A 16952-nucleotide genomic window follows, 5' to 3' on the forward strand; every position below is an offset into this window, starting at 1 on the left:
ACAAATTAGGCGGAGAAAAGCTTACTTTGTCCATTATTTTCTTCTCTTGTGATAGAAATGAATCAAGTTATAGCCAACCCAAACAGGGCCAATATTAGAGAAAATTTTAACTAACATGAGCATTACTTTATCTTCCCCATTTCATTATTTAAATCAACTCACCCTGGTTGAGATCTATGCTCCTCTTTCTCTCCTCTTTTCCTCGCCCATCCACTTTCCCGGAAATGGCAAAGAGAAAAGAAAATGTAGTAGTATTCCCTTTCATGGCACAAGGCCACATGATACCCTTCTTGGCCATAGCCCTCCAAATAGAGCAAAGAGGCTACAACATAACCTTCGTCAACACCCCTCTCAACATCAAGAAACTCCAATTTTCTCTCCCGCCAAACACCTCCATTCGCCTCCTCGAAATCCCCTTCAACAGCGCCGACCACGGCCTCCCTCCGGGCATCGAGAACACCGACGTCCTGCCTTACACCGACATTATCACCCTCTTCGAAGCCTCGCTCTCTCTCAAACCCGCCTTCCGAAAACTCCTCTTCGACCTCACGGCGGAGGACGGCGGCGTTCCGCCGCTCTGCGTCATCGCCGACATCTTCTTCGGCTGGACCGCTGACGTCACGCGCGAATTGGGCATCTTCAGCGCCATCTTCAGCGGAGCAGGCGGGTTCGGGTTGGCCAGCTACTACTCTATCTGGCTGGGCTGACCTCACCGGAACACGAACTCGCTCGAGTTCTATCGGTAGACAACAGAGCTCGAACGGGTAGAGAATTCGGTATCAAACTTGATCAATGCATCGAATGGCTAAACGCAAAGCCACGAAGTTCTGTTCTCTATGTCTCATTTGGTTCACAGAACACAATATCAGCCTCATAGATGATGAACTTGGCAAGAGCGTTAGAAGCTAGTGAAAAAAGTTTCATATGGGTTGTTAGGCCTCCTTTAGGATTTGATATTAATTCGAAGTTTGAATCTGAAAAATGGTTGCCGGAAGGTTTTGTAGAGCGCGTGGAGGTTCGAAAGAGAGGGCTGATTGTTGTAAATTGGGCACCTCAGGTGGAGATTTTGTCCCACGAGTCCGTGGCTGCTTTCTTGACTCACTGTGGGTGGAACTCGGTGCTGGAGGCGCTGAGCCGCGGCGTGCCGTTGATGGGTTGGCCAATGCAGGCTGACCAATTCTTCAATGCCAAGTATTTGGAAGAAGAGGTTGGAGTTTGTGTGGAGGTGGCTAGAGGGACTAGTTTTGAGGTTAGGCATGAAGATTTGGTGAAGAAGATAGAGTTGGTGATGAGTGAGGAAGGAGGGAAAGGAAAGGAAATGAGGAGAAAAGCTTGTGAGGTTAAGGAGATGATTAAAGATGCCACTAGAGATGAGGGGGGTTTCAAAGGGTCTTCTGTGAAAGCTATGGATGAGTTTCTTAATGCTGCATTGTTGATGAAGGAGACGACGAAGTGTGAACACAACGGCTAAATTTGGACGGTTTCAATTTTCAAATAAAATAAAAAGTGTTCGGAAGACGACCACTTATATGTTGTGGCACATACTGAAGTTTAAATTGATAGCATGTCATTTGAGCTCTTTGACGTCCTCAGTGTTGAGCCAATCAAATTTATGTTTTAGTTATAAAGTTATTTGGCCTAATTTTTATTAAGGGACATTTACACATAAGTCAGAGTAACAAATGTATATTATATAAGTTGTAGTAACAAATGTATATTATCAACTCATGAGCTTAGTTTGTATATTTACTATATCATGAATCAAAAGTGAAAACCTTCATTTTGAATCCTTTTATAAGTTAAAATTATATTTTCACCCCTAAAATTTATTTTATGCACAATTTAACCAAAGAAAAACTTTTAGTATTTCTAGAATATTTTCAAATAGCACTTAGAAATTGTTATACTTCACTAAAACTCGGAAATACAACACATAGCCTTTAACGAAGAATAGAATAACTTAGATTTAGAATTATTCTTGTACAGAATATTCTAGAAGCTAGACGGCAAAGATTTTAGTTAGGTTTACGAATAAAATAGATTTAAATAACCTAGACACCTCAATAAAACGACTTGGAGAAAACCTAGATTATATTAAAACAACAGTTGAACAAAAGTCTAGTCTCGAAAATTTAGATAATAATAAAATAATTTCCGCCATTAAAGATATAAATAGTGATATAAAAGATATTGCTGAAAATCAAAAAATAATTATAGACTATTTAAAATCATTAAAAGAAGATATTCAAAAGTTATTACAATAATTTATGAGCACTAGTAATCCTGATTACCTACAAACATTAGTTGAGCTTTATAAAATAGATAAAGAACCTATATGATTTACAAATTTTACTACAGACGTAAAATCAACTAATATATATATTAGACAAACCAACTTTTTAATCCAGTTATTACTCTAGTTATCTGAAAAGGTTAATAAACTTGAAGAAAAATTAGAGGTATTACAAGAAAGTATTCCTAGAGAATCTTCCAAATAAATAGTGGAAGTCTCAGACAAAATAAAAGATTTAAAATTATCAACTAATCCTTTCTCGACTAAAAGCACCAAGCAAATAAATCTATTACAACCATATAAAGAATGACCATTATTCTTAGAAAAGCCAAAGAAATAATGTATGTAGAAGATTTATATGATAATGAACAAGATGCTCAAAATTATATAGAAAAAGGAATGAAGAAAGTATCTAACAAAGTTAATCTTTATTCCAACAATCTGTTAAATTTTCAGAGTAAAATATATAATCATCTTAGCCAAAGAAGAATAAGTGTAATTAATAATCAAGTTGTATTAGATCTCATAACACCAGAAACTTATTATGAATTATAAAAAACTAAATTAGATCGCATTTAGGTGTAATAATGATAGGCATAGTAGGATTAAATAGATCTGAGGTAGGAACCAAAGCACTTGTTTATATTTATGATGATAGATGGACTAACTATCAACAAGCACAAATAGCTAGCGCAGAAGTAGATTTAGCAGTTAACGCAACCATTGTAGGATATATTCCAAATTACACAATGACTCTTTAGTAAACGTCTTAATATAGCCATATCTACAAAAGGATATAATATGGCAGGTCAATATGAAAATCTATTAATTAATACTTTATTTATGGGAAAAATAGTTAATCAGTATAACCTAAAGTTTAAGGCACAATTCGATGAAATAGTTAAACCATTTAGTAGTAAATATGTTCAAATGATTGAAGTTAGGAAAGTAAGTAGTGAAATCTACGAAGGAACTAAATGGGAATTACCAAATCTCAATAAAACAATCCAAAAGATTCCAGAAAATAATAAAATATATGTAAAACATACTGGAGAAGCCAGTATACGTTTTAGTAATTATAAAAGATAAGATAATTTAATAGATAATAATAACAAAGAAGATTTTATAACTACTCAAGTTAAAATAGAATCTCTCGAAGAAATTAATGTCTTGTATGATAAACTAGAAGATGAAATTCTAGAGAAAATCATGTATGATTTTGATAATTTAGGAATAGATGATCTGAACAATAAATATCCAGAACCTAAGTATCAACTGCTAGAAAGCATTTACTTATAACAAGGAAATGATGAAGACATTAAAAGAAATATTTTGACTATAGGATTTGATTCCTTTTACATAAGGAATGAATTAAACACCTTAAAAGAAGAATTAAATGTAGTAGAATATAGAGAAGGAAAATAAATAATAGAAACATCAACCTCTCAAGGCCAACCTACAGGGTCAGTTGACCAAGAAATGCCTAACGTCACAGGAAGTACTAATACCATAAACGATGATTATACCACTGGACAACGGTTAAATTCCACGCAAGAAACCTATGTAGAAAATAAAAATATACCATATATGTACACATGGACACAAAATCATTGACGTTATGATAATATATCAGCACAACAAGCAAAAACAATATTAGACATATCACAACATGATCCCCAAAACTGGGCAAAAGTAATCGAAAATTGGGAACAAGATTGTATTAGGCAATCTATTCTAACCAATTTTAATAACAAAACACAAGCCCTAACTTATTGTGAAACTTTATTAAGGAGAACAGTCTATAATTGGTGGCCATCCTACAAAGTGACTTATCCTAATGATTATGCCATCCTACGTGATAACTTTACAATTCAAGTTTTACCAGCTTAATAAAAAGGTGTTAGTTGGAGCAGATAGATTATTAGACAAAACCTAAGTAAAACAAAATGAAGCTTTACGTAATCTAGAATTACTACAGATTTGTGATTTTTGATATATAAGGGATTATACTAATAAGTTTTTCTAGTATTTAGCAACCACCGGTAAAACAGGAGATAGAACATTAATCGATAGGTGTCTTTAGAAATTATTAGGAAGTGTAAGAACTAAGATATGAGAAAAATGATTAGAAAATCCCAGAAGAGATAGGTTAACTATAGTAGATAGAGTAAATCATGTTTATAATATGTTAAAAGTAGAATGTAGACAACGTAAATAATCTAAACAAATTAAAAAATAATTTTATTATACGTATAAGCAAATAGACTTTTCACCACAATATGATTGTATGCCTTAGAAATTATAATTATAAGCGTAATAAACCTAAAAAATATAATTTACACAAAAGCAAGACCTACAAGAATGATCGTAATAAAAAACCTTATTTCAAAAATAACCCCAGACAATTCAGAAAGCAGCCTTGGTATAAAAGGCAAAAAATAAATAAAGATAATAATAAAAAGGATAATAAAGATAATAAAGTTAACACACTACCCACAAAAGAAAGAAATTGCAAATGTTTTATTTGTGGAGACCCAGGTCATATAAGGTCAAATTGCCCCTATAGATATAAACAGAATCCTATCAAAAGAATACAAAAAAAAAATCAATATACTTGAAGATATTGAAGAACAAATAGAATAATTATATGAACTAGAAAGTATTTATGATTCTGAAGATGATAATGAAAGTATATATAGTATCGAAAGCATAGATAACGACTTCGATAATGATGAAGGCTTTGAGCAATGACTTCCTTCAATGGAAGATTTTGTTTACACTGTAAGCAATCCATCATGTCAATATACTTTAATTAATTTTTATTTTTCATCTTACAATTGTAAATAATGTAATACATCTATTAAAGAATTTTAGTCATTACTGTAAAGACCATTGTAAAACTTTATTATGTTATGACTGTTACACAAAATATGAAGATAAGTAAGAATATATTCTAATCGAATTTATAAATTCAATATATAAATCATCTAGCCTAATCCAATTCTCGTTAATGTTAGAATTTAAAAAAAAAAATTAGTTCAAACCCCAACTATGTTAGATACTAGAGCATCTAAAAGCATAATTCAAAAACATTTAGTACTAGAGAAATCATTAATAAAATTAAACTATAATGCTAATATGAGTCAGTATAATAATCAAAAACTCCTAATAACTTACTGTGTTCAAAATATTCATATATTAATTAATAATGAAAATTTTATTTTACCACAAACGTATATAGTTAATAATATTCCTAATACTTATGATTTTATTTTAGGATTAAATTTCATAATATGTATACCCTTATGAGTTTGCAGTTCTTTAAAAAAGGAATATTTATTCCATATAACCCTCCTTATATTTCTCAGAAAGAAAAATGAGCTATTACGTATGTCAATACGTACTCTACCTATGACAGAAGAAACTACAAAAAACTTATTTGATGTAACCGAATTTTTAGAAAATGTTTCTGAAGCACTAATGTTTCTCAGTTATTTAGATGAACTAAAGATTTTCCTTAATAATAAAGCTATACTAAAAAATCTTAAATTAAACATAGATAATCTTTTAAGACTAGCTGAAACCAATGAGATTTTAGGAGAAAATCCCCAGAAACACTGGTATAAAAATAAAATTGAAGCAAAATTGAATATAATAAATCATTTCATAACTATAAAAACTCATGATAATCCTCATACCCTAGATGATCAAGAAGAGTTCCAAAAACAAATCAAAGAACTTCTATTATTAAAAGTAATATGAAAAAGTAATAGTAGATATAGGAGTCTAGCTTTTATGGTTAGAAATCATGCCGAAATAAAAAGAGGAAAAACTCGTATGGTTATAAATTATAAAAGATTAAACGATAATACTTATGATGACAGCTATGAAATCCCAAATAAAAATGATTTAATAAATCAAATACAAGATCAAAAATAGTTTTCTAAATTTGACTGTAAATCGGGATTTTAGCAAATCCGTATGACTGATGAATCCATTGAATGGACTGTATTCACATGTCTTGAAGAACATTATGAATGGATTGTTATGCCTTTTGAATTGAAAAATGCGCTACAAGAGTTCCAACGAACAATGGAAACCATATTCAATAAACATTCAAAATTATGTTGTGTTTATATAGATGATATTCTAGTCTTCAGTTAAACAAAGGATGAATATGGAAAACATCTTGAAACTATACTAAACAAATTTATAACACAAGGACTCATTATAAGTAGTAAAAAGATGATATTAGAAAAATAAGAAATCGAATTCTTAGGCCTATTGATGTGTGTTTTTATTTATTAATAATAAAATACCACTCGCAATAGAATGAATCCTTGTAGGATAGGGCTATGTTGAAGGTGTCGAATCTCAAGGACTGTGGTGGTTTATCGAGTCTTCAATTAATACTATTTTAATTTAGAAAGAGTATTTGATTTGTAGTGTTGTGCTGCAATTCAATAACATAAAAGAAAATAAACGGAATAAAATGATTGAGATTAAGAGAAGAAATACTTAGGGATTGACTTCACCACGAACCTCATACTATGATCAACTGTTCAACCTTAAGATTTCAACAATTATGTATAATATGGAATTAAACTCAATAACATTCGTTTAATTCAGATTTAAAGAAAGATGTTTAATGAATTTCAATTAACTATAACCTATCTTCGGTTGGCACGAATTATCTACCTACCTACTTCTAACTAATTTTGCAGGATAACTCGTCTTCCCTAGGCATAGACTATAAAAACATTCATTCATGAAAAACGTTTGAATACCATTACATGATCTCCATTCTTATGTCAGATAGGCCTCCACCAAATACCATCCAATAGGAATGGGTTGAATATAATTTAAGAACAATTAAATCTAAGACAATGTATTAATCATTCAAAAACTATTTAATAATTAAAATCCAATTGAATTAAGTCAATTGCCCATAATCATGCAATTAAAATACATAATATATTAAATTCCCAAAGTACTGAACAATCAAACCATAGAATTCGGATTCGGGCTACATCAATGCTCTAAGAGAGGAATTAGCTACTCATAACGACGCAAGATATCATCTATGTTGTTGTGGTCTTCATCGCCATGGACCGCCAAAACTCCTTTTGGATCTTTTTCTTCAAAACCTTAAAAGCCGCCGTGAGAGACAGATATGAAAGAGAGCTTTCATATGATGGCCTTGTGCCTCCTTTTATAAAATAATTAACTTCTAATAGGGGTTGGATGGGCTTTTAGGTCTTCTGGGGTAATCTGGGCTCATCTAGGATGAATTATGACTGAATTAGAACAATACCCGTAACTTGAAAATTCTTACTTAACAGCAAAGCTCGAGCTTTGGGTACAAGGCTCGAGCTTTTTGTACTTAAGGCTCGAGCTTTTTGTACCTAAGGCTAAAGCTTTTTGTACCTAAGGCTCAAGCTTTCAGGAATGGTGATCGATCCCTACTTCTATACTTAGCCAAATTTCTTCTAATATTTTTCGAAGCGTATTTTCCATCAACACTTAGAATATTTTTAGGTTTTTCCTTTTAATAGTGCTCGATCCCCCTTTCATGGTGCTTGATCCTTGACTTTTGGGTCTCGACTCGAGCTTTTTGTACCTAAAGCTCGAGCTTTAGGTACAAGGCTCGAGCATTCAAGAATAGGGCTCGAGCCCAAGCGATTTTGACCTATTTAGAGTGCAAATTTGGAGATGGCTATTCGAGACAAAAACATCAGCTTCGAGTCTTCTTTCCAGAGCCACTGAGTTTGCTCAATTTGAAGTTTCGAGTGAAAAGTTATGCCCAAAATGCTAAAGTAGGTCCAGAATTCTTATCATTTTTACTCCAAGCTTGCTTTAGATGACCGGCAACGGCTCTGTAAGCATCAATATCAGTCTTTTCATTATAAAATCATGGTTTTAACTTGTTCTTTGGGAAAGTACCTACAAACACGAAATAAACATAAATCAGTCTAAAACTGGATAAAAGTATTACTTAAAGTCTTAACATACGTATATTCAGAGGCTCGAATATGCAATAGTCAACTTTTATCACCTATTCATAAAAAGAGGAAAAGTATAATTACAATCTGTGATGGCCCAAGTTTTTGTAAACCCGGTGCGTCAGTGATGACCAAAAGATGACCCGATAATGGATCCGAAATGCGGAAGCGAAAGGTAAAACAACGGTCTCTAGAGATACAACCCGTCTCTAAGACACCAATGTGACCCTCAATGAGATCATGGAACCCAAAGGAAAACAAATGCGGAAGTGTCGTTTCAAAAACGGACAAAAAGGAACCTATGAGCAAAATGGTCATTTTGCAAAAAAATGGATTCAAGTGCTATTGAGCACACCACTGGGAAGACAATGAAAAACTAATCATGATGGACTCAAGAATTTCATTATTCGGATTCCGGACGAAGGAGAAACGACAAAACAAAGAAAAATGAGCAATAAAGCTAAAAGGCTAAACTGGTAATTATTCAGAAATATCTAGGTGCAACCGAGCACACCGTTGGATAGACAATGAAAATTTAATCAATTTAAAAAAAAATTCACTTTGATTTGGAGTCCGGATGAGGGAGAAAGGTCAAAAACAAAATCGACGTCGCGGCGGCCCGACGAAGGCCGTGACAGCTACAGTGCCGTCAACCCACTACTGTTGCAACTGAGAGTAAAAACGGGCATCTAAACTGACTTTTCTGGAAAAACTCAAAGAAGAAATCGCCCCCTAAAAACAAGTTTCCTACCCCGAGCATGGACAAAAAAAAAAAAAAAAAAAAAAATGCATTGTAAAATGCCCAGAATGCCCCTAAGAAAATCTGTTCAAGGGGGTAAAAATTTCTCCGAGGTACTGCCCAAAGAAAGGAAATAGGGCTTCGGGAGGTTTTTAAATTGCCTAAATTGAAAATGCAATCTTAAAATACACCCACAAGACCCCCAGAAGTTTTGGATCGGTCGTCACACTTTTCAAAAAAAAGTTGATGAATAATACCAAGTACATTTGCACTAAAAATCTGCAAAACCTAACAGTAAGGATTTTTCGAACAAATATGGATTTTTGAGGACCAGGATGGCATTTTCTGGAAAAATAAAAAGAATAAACCCCCTTCAAAATTGAGTTTTCTACGTGACTTATGAGGAAAAATGAAAAAAATGCATTTTGAAATACCCGAAATGCCCCTGGAACAGAATAGGGTAAAACTCCCTAAAAATGCTACTTAGAGTTTTTGTTTCATCAAGGGTGGTGTTGTTTGCCAAAGTGAGAATGCAAGTGCATGCAATATGATAAAATAGATGTACCAACGTGGCCTAAAGCCTCTTTACATTCCATTAACAAGTTTTAGCATACAAAGCCTCTATTTCTCACAAATAAGCTACAATGGCAATACTTGAGTTTTAGAGGAAACATACTTGTACCCTTTCAAGTTAATGGCCCTTGGCTTCATGTCATACATGTAGAATGAACACTTCCAAATGTACTTAGATACTTATTACAAAAAGGAAACCATCTTAGCTTCTAAAATACCATACATCCATTGCATACAAAATATAACATCTAAAAGATAAAACATGCTAAACAAGTGCATGTCCATATACAAAAATGATTCAAGTACTCATGAGCCCCTATGGATGATGAGCATCCACAATTATTGTCTCCTTACCTGTAAAATAACCCACACAACTAGGGTGAGTAATCAAGTTACTTGTATGAAGTGGTGCATGCGCATACCCTATAGTTTCAAGTATAATGTGAACCAAACATAGATCATCACAAGGGTGCATTCCACCTAATGTCTGTGTTTTCAAGGTACTCTAAGGGATCATCTCAAGTTATACAAATATTTGAAATGATAACCACATAGCATTCAAGTATACATGAACAAGTACACTAACCGCATTGAAACTAAAATCACCAAATCACAAGTTACAAGAAATCCATGATTTACAACTTGGAATATAATGCAAATCAAATAATGGAAAGACTAGGATATGTGGCCACGAGAAGTTATTTTGGGTAATTACGACCCACAAGGTACTACCTAGTGCGCATTATGACTTAGGAGAATTCCTATCCTCTGTACTAGAGCCAAACCCTAGCCATCAACATCTCATATCCTTACAAGCTTCCAAAAATCAACAAGTTCATGACATTTATGCAATCTCAATGCATGAAACTACCTACCAAGCACAAATAGGGTAAAACCACACAACCCATGTTTAAGGTTACATGTCTAAAGTGGCAAGTTAATGATATTACACATCATGTTATATCAATTTACTATCAATATAGGCCATAATTGCAAATCATTAAATATAGTAATCTACCTACAAGTAATTATAAGTGCCACACACAAGATTTTCATACTAAGCTTTCAATGAAATCTATATTACTTAACATCATAAATGTAATCTCAAGATATCCATGATAAAACCTCAATGGAATCATAAGTATTAGGCAATTTATTAGACAATAGCCTACTTATACAATTTAATAGTCACATACATACTTTAATCCACAAATCCTAAGTCAAGCATATAAAATCTTTATTTACATGCTAGTACAAGAATTTAAAAAGGCATGTAATCAATATATATTAAGTTCCAATATATATAAAACCCAAAGAAGATAAACATACAACCACCCTACCTCAATAGAGAATTGAATCTCTATAATCCAAGCAACCAAGCTCAAAATGGAAAACAAGTTTAGGGTTAATGAAGAGGGGAGTGAGAGGACGCTTTTGTCTTCAAAGGTTTTATGTCTAAGGTGAGTGGAAGGAGGCCGAAATGAAGAAGAAAGCTATTAACTAAGCTTTTCTCCAATGGTGGCTAGGTTATGGTTCTTGAAGACAAGTGAAAATGAAAATGATAAAGTGTAAAATGGTGGGTGGAGGGGTTAAAAATCCTCCACTCACTATGTGCTCTTACACTACCTCTCACACATACACAATGCAAGACTAAATGGTGAACCTACACTTGTCATGAATCTATGGTTCATTCCTAGGCTTAATCTCAAGCCTATACTTGTCACCATCCTATGTAAACTTCCAAGACTTAATATTGAACCTACACTTGTCAACCATCCATGCCAACAAGTGTACCAATCCTAGACCCAACAAGTGGGTGAATCTCCACCCTCTACATGTCATCATCCAAGGCATCAAAGTGTTTCCACATAAATGTCAACAAGTGGACCAATGAGAGTATGACACTTGTCACACTTTCCGAAAATTGCAAACAAGTCCTTTTTGAAAATATCTTCCAAATTAAATTAAAAAAAGGTCCCTAAGACGAAAAATAATTACTTTGCATAATTACACTAAAACCCCTCAAGTTTAGGTTAATTACCAAAAAGTCATGCTTTCATGTACTTTACAAGAAAAGTAAACATCCAATATGTTTTTCTACAAAAGTAAAAATGTAGATATCTTATAAATTAAATACCATGGATGCATGCAAAGCCGGAATCAAATCCGAGCACAAAAAGTGAGGTTATGCAAGGAAAAATGGAAACCGGGAAAAAAGTGAATAGTGACAAAAAATGAAAAATGTGAAAATGACTCGGTCCTTAAAGGAAGTTGTCAATCCCAAGAAAAAAACCTCATAAACCATTTCCGAGCACTCGAGACGACACTAAGTGACAAGAAATCGAACCTAGAAAAGAAATTTCAAAGAAAAAAATTCATCCATAAAATTTGAGGAAGAATGAAACGAATGAGAATGACCGGGTCATCACACAATCACATATTGTTCAAAAGATTTTAAATTTTCCTGATAAATTAGAAGAAACCAAGTTATTACAAGCATTCTTAGGATTATTAAATTACGGTCCCAATTTTATTCCAAAATTAGGACAATTAGTAGGACTATTACACTCTAAATTAGGAAAAAATGGTCAAAAATATTTTAATACTCAAGACATAGAACTAGTTAAGAAAATTAAATCTTTAGTCACTCAGTTAGAACCTTTACAACTCCCATTTGAAAATAGTTACAAAATAATTCAAACAGACGCATTAGCACAAGGATAGGCAGGTTTACTTTTTCAGAGACCTACAAAAGAATATTCTCGAGAAGAAGAACAATTTTGTCGCCATGCAAGCGGAACCTTTAATAAAGCACAATCTACTTTACCATCTACAGATCTAGAAATTTTAGGAGTAATTAACTCTATTGAAAATTTTTAGATATTCCTTAAAAAAGAATTTCTTATAAGAACAGATTGTGATAATATAGTCAAATTTACAAACAAAGAAAAACAATAGCAGATGTCTGCAAAAAGATGGATTTCCTTTATTGACTGTATTACTGGAAGAGGTTTTAAACCCATATTTGAACATGTCAAAGGAAAGGACAATTATTTAGTAGATATTCTATCTCGTTTACTAATTAATTGTTAAATTTTGCAGGTATGGAAATAAGTAACAACAGCATCTATAGCCTTATACCAAGCACTTCTAACCTTCTTCTGATTATCCAAAACCCAGCTCAACAGTTCCGCGCTAGACATAATCTTTTTCTAGACCAAAATTTTATTTTAGATAATCTTTGGTTTAAAAGAAATGTACCCGATAGAAATTTAAATGCTTTAAGTGAATATTTTGTAATATCTAACCAAGCATATCATAATTTACAGCAAGAACACCAGATTCTTATCGCTCATTTTAAAAAGTTGAATTTAGCTTATCAAAATGCGACAACAAACCCCACAGCTGAACTAACCTTTTTTGAACAATGAACTAATGAAGATGAAAATCTTTAGAAAGTTCAATTTCTGCAGGTACAAACAAAGTATGCCAACCTACTACCCATTTTCTCCCCGACTTACAGAGAAATCTTTAAACAACAAGTCGAGCTCTTTCCTGAAGATATAAAAAAACTAATCCTTGAAGAAACAAAGTCTGATGGATTCAAATAATGGGTTGATATCCAAAACTACTTTAGAAACAACAATCTACCCAAATGATCTCATTACCATTATCTTTCTCTATGCCTTGTACAAAATTATAACATTCCTTCCATAGTTTTGTTAGATATAGACCTTGTTTTTTATTGTCCCATTGATATCATCAGAAAGACATACTTCTCAACAAAAACTATCTGTTGCTCTGTAAGTAAACTCCTAAAATTAGGAATGGTCAGTAGCATTACCATACCCAAAGATATACCTTTAGAAGTTTTAGAAGCTTTTAATTTTCCTGATCGCTTAAACTAAGCCATTCTTTTTGAACAATCTCATTGGCACCAAAACTACATGTCAGAAAGTCCAATTCTCCTTCAAATCCATAGCACTCCCCCAGAATGGGTAAAATATGGATATGTAATTCTTGGACAGCATAGGATCTATATTAATTCCGAACCAATTGAAGTTCAAAAGCAATTACAACACACCTCATATGTTAATGATTTTCGTAACCATATAGAACCAGCAACATTTGATCATTTAATGTACTATAAAGTATACTGACAGCTTAACTCAAGTTACAACCATGGTTTCAGATTTCTAGATCATAATATTAATATGGAGATTTTTATCAAAACTAGAATCCCATATGTTGTCAAATTTCCCCCACAAATTGAAATCTCACCAAAAGTTACTGCTATAATGGATAAGGAAGTAGAATGGGTCAAAGGACTACATGCTCAGTTAGATAATCCGTCAGATGGAAACAATAGCTCTCTAGACAGCACTGAAGAAAGAAATCTGTTTAATATGCTAGAAGCGTAATAATTTCGACAGAAGAATCCAGAAAGCACTCTAGAGTCAAAAAGTCCACAGAAGAATTCACTTTTCAGGGACCAGTTGTAGATAAGATTATATCAAAAAGGCAAATTTTGAAGATAAGAATCCACCAAATGCATATTCTAAAGCTACAAATTTCTAAAGGACAACAGTTTAAAGATAAGGGTGTCCCGCAATAATTTAATGAACCTTATCTCCAAAGCATCTTACACCTCAGCCATCTATGCAACATCTGTAATCTCAAGCGTTGATCCATCTCTCAAATCACTTTATAAAAGAAGGCCTTTAACTCAAGAGAAGATTATCGAGTTTAGAGTAATCAAGTTTAGAGTCATCAAGTATTCCAACCTTCATCCATAGCTTCATAGTGTGCTTTCTTTTGTAATTTCTTTCAATGTGTTTCCTTTTGTAAAATATTGTGTGAAAGTGTATCCATGTATATATTTCCCATGAAATAAATTATCCAATTTGCTCTTTTTCAAAAATTCCTTTTCCTTATTTAGTATTTTCAATACTCCCAGGCAAAAGACTTTGGTCGACAAAAAGATCAAATATATAAATTTTATTTAACCAGACAGTGTAGATCTTAGAATTTTCTTGAATCCAACCAGTACAAGCAGCCTTAGTTTTAATTTAGCAATTTCTTCTGTAAATTGACTCGAACTGTTAACTTGTTGGTTCGTTCTTGCCAGTGTTCAAACGTTTTTATAGGGCGTTATCAGAGTGTTATCAGGTTCGGCATTCATTTTTGTGATTTAATTGTTAATTTTATCTCTATGTTATAGCATGCTTTTATTCGGTTCGATTGAATTTAATTTTGGTATTAGAGCCATACTGTTTTGTTAAATTTAATTTATATATAGGGCAAATTTCTCAAAACCCCCAAAACTATTAAAAAGTGATCATAAAACCCCAACCAGTTTAAAAAAAACCCCCAACAATATAGCAACGTTATCATTTTACCCTAGCTCTGTCAATTGGCCGTTAAGGGTATATGAAGTGACTAAATTACCCTTATGATATTCCACTTTATTTAAAAAACCAAAAAAATCATATTTTTCGAATTACAAAATTACAATATTTTTCAAATCATATTGTTCAACTGTTCACAACTCGTCTCTTTTCGGTACCTCTCACCGGAAAATGCTACAGAACCGTCACAAATCCGCCACAAATCCTTATTCTTTCTCTTGTTTTTCTCATGTAAAAACACAAACTATAGAAATAATTTTTGTTTGCAAAATCACTTTTTCCCTATTTTCTATCTAATCTTCATAATTAAAAATTTTCCTGTCCATTTTCTTTCATTTTCTTGCCCAGCTTTTTGTTCTATAAATCAACCCATCTGCAACCTTAAAAATCTCTTCCTCTTCCTCTTCTCCCCCTCCCCTGTAGATCTTGCTTTTCCAAGTTTTGCTGCCTCTCTCTCTTTCTAGATTTTGTGTTATAGATCTGAGGCTCTATTTCTCTCTGCTTTTCCAGTTCTGATTTCTTTGGTTGATTTTGCTATTTTGGGCTCTGATTTTGGGATTTTGAAATCAATAACAATAAACCCAGTTGATTATTCTGTAGAAATCAACAAATATATATATATATATATATATATATATATATATATATATATAGTTTTTATTGTTAAGATCTGTGGTTAATTCTTTCTCTGGAAAAGAAAGAACCCACTTTCTCTGCCTCTCTAAATCTTGATGATTGTTCTTCATCTCTTGTTATTGATGTTTGAGATTCATGTCTCCTGTTCTCAGTGAAATCCTCCGTTCCAGGTTTATAATCAATTTCTCACTCAGACGCAGGACCCACCTTGTTCAATCTTTCTCTGTTATCTTCCTCTACTGGTTCTATGTGTTTTCATAAATCATTTCTCAACCCATATTTATATAACTATATATAAATCTTTCTGAATCAATTAGATCATACTCCTGTGTCTTTTTTAACTTTTAAGACTAGTTGGATTCAAAATATATTAAGAGTAGTGTTTTTTAAGATTTTGAAATTATTTGGTGTGTGGATATATACATACATATATTACTACTATGGCTGCATACATGGTTACAAATTATTCTTTTTATAATACTATGTATGCATCTTACAAACCCACGCCATCAGAGAGAAAAGAGGAAACGGTGGCGGCGATGATCGGCAGGCCGCGGAGTAAACCTATAAGATTGGGCACTCACTGTCGTGTACGCGAACTGAACCGTGACCAAGGAAGTGGGGCAGTGGCGGAACCCATCAAGCTGTACCTTTCTTCTCTATAAACTCATCTGTCTCGCCTCTCTCTCTCTGACCCATCTGTCATCTTCAACCACCACCACCATCAAATTTTCAATCAAATTCTGAAAATTGTATCTCTGTATAAATATAGACGTAATGTGGGGGTATTTTTGGTATAACACAATTAAATACACATCACTTCTTTAGCACATGTGACAGCAGGGTTAATGGGGCCAATTGCCAGAGTTGGGGTAAAATGATAACGTTGCCATATTGTTGGTGTTGTTTTAAAATTGATTGGGGTTTTATGATCACTTTTTAATAGTTTTGGGAGTTTTTAGAAATTTGCCCTTATATAAGATATTTTGTCTAAAGAAGTCTAGGTCTATATTAATCTACTGTGAAATTTTAATTTATTGTGAAAAAATTAAAAAGTTAGAAAAATATTAAATAGTTTGTTTAAAGATCTTTCTGTATATTTATTTCATGTTCAAAGACTTTTATGTTATAATAGCATATTGTTTTGGGTCATTATAATAATATAGATTGTTGTGTAGTCCAAAGTAGAAATTAAGTTTATTTTATATAAATAGTTTGTGTGGTCCTCCGATTTTATTGTTGTTTGTTGACTTTAACATCATTATATTGTGTTGCCCAAGTAATGACCCTAGAGGGGGGTG

At 32.9% G+C, this 16952-nt stretch overlaps 1 pseudogene; it reads left to right on the forward strand.

Moving 5' to 3' along the window:
* Window positions 1-224: 224 nt before the first annotated feature.
* On the forward strand, window positions 225-1471 carry LOC132314843 (UDP-glycosyltransferase 92A1-like; annotated as a pseudogene).
* Window positions 1472-16952: the final 15481 nt, after the last annotated feature.

This window comes from Cornus florida, unplaced genomic scaffold (genome assembly GCF_030987335.1).
Source record: "Cornus florida cultivar Cherokee Brave unplaced genomic scaffold, ASM3098733v1 CherokeeBrave_3.0.0_Hap2_Chr06, whole genome shotgun sequence".
In the NCBI taxonomy this organism is placed as follows: Eukaryota; Viridiplantae; Streptophyta; class Magnoliopsida; order Cornales; family Cornaceae; genus Cornus; species Cornus florida.